We start from the raw sequence: 5477 nt of genomic DNA on the forward strand, positions 1-5477 counted from the left end.
AACACCAACCAGTTCATTCCCAAGATAACATCGATCTGCACTAGTGGAAGACACACTAGGTCCACCCCAAAGTCTCTACCAAAAATACTCAAAGGACAATTCAAACAAACTGAAGTAGTAGTCACTGAACCCTTTGCAGGAGTATCAATCACCATACTTCCAAGCATCTCAGATATCTCTAACTTAAGTTTCACAGCACAATCCAAAGATATAAAGGAATGAGTAGCACCGGTGTCAATAATAGCTACAAGAGGAAAGCCATTAATATAACACATACCTCGGATCAAACGATCATCTGCAGAAGTCTCAGAACCTGATAGAGCAAAAACCTTGCCTCCTGACTAATTCTCCTTCTTCGGCTTCGGACACTGGGGACTGATATGACCCAACTCTCCACAGTTGAAACAAGTTACAGTCTTCAATCGGCACTCTGCAGCCAAGTGACCACCTTTCCCACACTTGAAACACTTCATCTCAGCACTGGTACACTCATGAACACGATGTCCAGCTCGACCACATCTATAACACTTAGCAGGAGCACTAGAGTCTCCCCCACTAGGCCTCTTCATCCCACTCTGCTTCTGAAAACCTTTGCCAGCTGCATACGGTTTTCCACGATCCATCTGATTCTTACCCTTCCTATCAACCCTCTGCTGATAGCTCTCTGCTCTAGCCTTGGAATCCTGTTCAAAAATTCTGCAACAGTCAACCAAGTCAGAAAACACCCTGATCCTCTGATATCCAATAGCCTGCTTGATCTCGGGACGCAACCCGTTCTCAAACTTCACACACTTCGAAAATTCTCCAGCAGCCTCATTATAGGGAGTATAGTACTTTGACAGCTCTGTGAACTTCGCAGCATACTCAGTAACAGTCCTGTTACCCTGCTTCAATTCCAAAAACTCTATCTCTTTCTTTCCTCTGACATCCTCTGGAAAATACTTTCTCAGGAACCTCTCCCTGAACACAGCCCAAGTGATTTCAGTATTCCCAGCAGATTCCAACTCAGTGCGGGTAGCAACCCACCAATCATCAGCTTCCTCTGACAGCATATGTGTACCGAACCTGACCTTCTGGTTATCAGCACACTCAGTTACTCTGAAGATCCTCTCGATCTCCTTCAACCACTTCTGAGCACCATCTGGATCGTATGCTCCCTTGAACATTGGGGGATTGTTCTTCTGGAACTCACTCAGTTGACGAGCAGCTCCCATTCCTACAACATTTGGGTTCCCTCCAAGTACTCCAGCCAGCATACCCAGAGCCTCAGCAATCGCAGCATCATCTCTACCTCTTCCAGCCATCTCTATTCTTAACAATCCAACAAACTAAAACAATAAGTACTGATAGGGTTACACAACACCTATCCCGTACAGGGAAAACAGAATAATTACGACTCGACACGACCGACTATGCTCTGATACCACTAATGTAACACCCTTCTAAAATACCCCAAAAATTTAATTAAAATAATAAACGTATAATCAGAGTAATAGTGCACCAAGGGTGTCACACAAACATTCCACACCATTTAAACAATATAACCATCATGCTCTTTTATTTAAAGTTAAATATAAAGTATTTGCACAATTACGCAGCGGATAGAGATCAACTCAATCATGCAAAACATGTAACATCACATGTAATTTAGTTCAACAACAACAACAATAATAGTCAAAGTTTTCCCGCCCGATGTTACATCTATCAGAGCATGACCCACTAGGGAGACTACACTAGACTCCAAGCATTTGCTTCTACTCAACTCATTTCTCGTTACCTGAAAAATAGTTGTAAGGGTGAGTTCCTCAATCAATATAATAAGCATTATAAAACAACATGTAATGCCAAGTAATTAACACATCAATCACCCTAATTGCAATACACATTCAGTAATAGCTCATTGGCTTAAACATCATTCTCAACATCAATATATAATACCAGTATAATCTCAAATCATACTTAACAACAACACAACACACGTATAATATTGGAACACATCCATTCATATTATACGCCATACATATTTTTATGCAATGAGACTCTACACACGCGGTACCGACTATCCTTGAACATATAGTTCAAGCTCACCGATCCCTCCGGATACGGCTACTAAGCTCACTAGTCCTACTCATTGAGATCTAATGACTCACTCACTAATTCCTCACCATGGGAATTAGCTACAGCCCCAAAGGCTAGACTATGCAAGCTAATCATCTAGCATGCAAACATCAACAACAATTCACAACGATTCACTCACCAATTCCTCACAATGGGAATTAGCTACAGCCCCACAGGCTATGCCATGCACACTAATCCTCTAGCAATGCAGCATCAACAACAACTCACAATGGACATATGCTCACACTCTAAGCCATACGACAGTCCATTCACAAATACATGCATAATATATACATTCACAACATTTGACATATCATCATACATCATCAATACATGTATCAACACATCATCAACACATATATAAAACACTTCCTCAACACATGTATGAAACACCTCAGCAACACATGTATAAACACTTCTTCTGCCTTGCTCGCTAGGCGAGGCAGTGGCGAAGCTCTGGTTCGCTAGGCGAGCTCAAGGCGAACAGCTCCAGGAATTTGGTAAATTAATTCGCTAGGCGAGCTCAAGGCGAAGGTAATAGCGAACTCATTCTGTTTTGGTGAAAAACACAGCTAGCACTCACTCGCTAGGCGAAGCTCCAGCGAGTCCACAGCGAACATTACAGTAGCAAAACCTCTCAATCTCGCTGGGGCGAGGTTGAGGCGCGTTCCTTCGCTAGGCGAAGGTTATGTTCGCTAGGCGAACATGACAGTTCACCAGACGCGTTTTCTTTGGGCAGGGATCTCATGTGCCCATCCCAGACCCTTCCCACTCAAATTTACTCGTCGCCATTCATCACCAATTTATCGGTTTGATTACACACACAATTATCAATTTGATTACGGTTTTCACTCAACCTATTCATCACAAATTTTCAGCATTCCAAATCCCAATTAGGGTCGATTCAACGGTTTCTCACTACCCATTACATATTATCCCATAATACCCATTAATCGAAGATAAACCCCCCTTACCTTAACAATCCGGCAGAATCTTTGAGCTTCAAGCTTTCGATCTCCAACCTTTGCTCTTCGGCTCCTCTTCTCTGCCCTTTTTCCCTTTTCTCTCACGATGCTTCTCTGTTTGTTTTCACGTGAAATGCTTTTCCAAATGAGAACTTTTCCTTATTCCAACATATATATACTTTCCAATTTATTTTATTCCAATAATAAAATAATCCAATTATTAAATTAAATTAATAATATACTATTAACTTAAATTTAAATAATTATTTTATTTTATTGGGGTGTTACACCTTCTGCCCGGGTTAATGAAGCTCACAGCTTTCTTGTCTTTCTTCTTTTCAGCCAAAAGAGCCTTCGGCTCCTCCTGCCCCTTGGATAAGCTCAGCATCATTTCCTGGAATTGAGCATTCTGGGCTTGGAGATCTTTGACAGTCTGTTCGAGATCCATTTTTCTGTTTAAGAGGTAGACCGTGAGAATATGGTCCTTTGGAATACCTGTTATGCAATGTTATGTTATGCGATGCAATGCATGAAATGTTTTCAAGGACTTTTGGAATTTAACTTTGCGTAAATCACCAACAAGGGAGACATGTTTATTGCTAATTTTTCAATGTTCATTACAAAAGGAATAATAATAGAATACAATGAAAGCTCAAGTCTCCCAGGGGCGACTTCTTTTTGGGCGAAGATATGCATTGAGTCTTCGTTCCTCATTAAGCTGACTGGTGAGCTCTAACACTTTCTTCCTTTCTGCATTGAACTGAGCTTCGAAAGTATCTCTCTCCTCTCTCAACTGGGTCCAGGATCTTTTCAATTCCTCAGCATCAGTAGGCATATCTGGATAAGGAATGATCTGGGAAGTAACTCCTTCGACCTCTGATTCAACAATTAATGGTCCGACTGCAAGATATGGCATGACAAGTTCGCGAGCTCTGGCGCGCACCCATCTGAGATAAGGCTCCATAGGAATAGAATTTTTCTTTCCTAAATTGCTCCTTTTCACCATGCCCCAAGCTCGTACAAACCTTTGGCGGAGACCTTGAGAGTCATTGTCATAGTCAAACACTGTACCTTGAATAATCATTTCATGTGGACCATCTCTTCGAGCATGCCCAAACTGACGTAGGGCTAAGGCAGGATTATAAGTAATACCTCCTCTTATTCCCATGAGTGGTACATTAGGGAATTCTCCACAACGGTCGATGAGGGTGACGTTTTCTCTGAGATTGGAACACCAACGGATGTCTGAATGGGAGAGTGCCATTATCCTTTGAGACCATTTCAGATTTTGATCATTCTTCAAGACTGATTGAGGGAGGTGCGAAATAAACCACCTAGACAACAAAGGTACGCAGCACATGAGAGTCCCTTGCCTCCTCATAGTACGAGTGTGAAGGGAATGCAAGACATCTCCAAGCAAGGTAGGCACAGGATTATGAGTGAGGAATATCTTAATAGCATTCACATCTATGAATTGGTCCGGATTAGGGAATAGCACCAAACCATAGATTAGCAATGCTAAAACATCTTCAAAAGCATGGACATTCACAACTTTTAGGAATTCTCGGGCCTTACTTATCAGAAATTTGGCAGCTAAACCTTTCATTCCACTTCTCGTTACCCAATTGGTCTCAATGTCAGACTTTGTCATGTGTAAAGCTGCGGCAACTTCTTCAGATTTTGGCATCTTTTCTAAACCACTGAAAGGTATTTGGTCCAGGATAGGTATCCCAAGCAGCTGGGAGAATTCTTCTAATGTGGGTACCAACTGATAATCTGGGAAGGTGAAGCAATGATGTTTAGGATCGAAGAACTGGAATAGAACTCTCATCATATCTTCTTTGAAACCGGTGGTAACTAAGTTGAGAAGATGACCATGTTTCTTGTGGAACTGAGCATGATCGGGAAGTTCTAACACCAAATCCTTGAGTTGAGGAGAGATCGTTACAAGATTGATCCGGATAGTCTTCCTGGAAGCCATAACCTGTTCAAGGAGCAAAGCTAAATTCCTAAGTCCTTGAAATGGTTAGTATGATGATGTTATGATGTCATGATGTTATGATGTTATGCAAGCACAAGCATGTCACACAACAATTATTCCTAGGTTTTAAGGCTTGCATGAGTTCCATAGGTAAGTACCCTCTCCACTGAAGTTTGGTTGGTTCAACCTGTCCTAGAATAGTAACCGGGTTCTAGAAGGATCTCAGATCATCGACCTTTCTTTAGGTCCACTTCAGTGCAACACCAAGTGGTTGACCGAAGCTTCCCTAAAGTCCAATCTCAAAGAGTGTAGTATCGAGTATCAACCAACCTCAGTCGGAACCGAAGCCAGTTATCTCACTACTTTCTAATGGCTAGGATGAGTCAATTAGGGTTCTAAAGGTCTGGTTAATG

Source organism: Lathyrus oleraceus, chromosome 7, assembly GCF_024323335.1.
Source record: "Lathyrus oleraceus cultivar Zhongwan6 chromosome 7, CAAS_Psat_ZW6_1.0, whole genome shotgun sequence".
Lineage (NCBI taxonomy): Eukaryota > Viridiplantae > Streptophyta > Magnoliopsida > Fabales > Fabaceae > Lathyrus > Lathyrus oleraceus.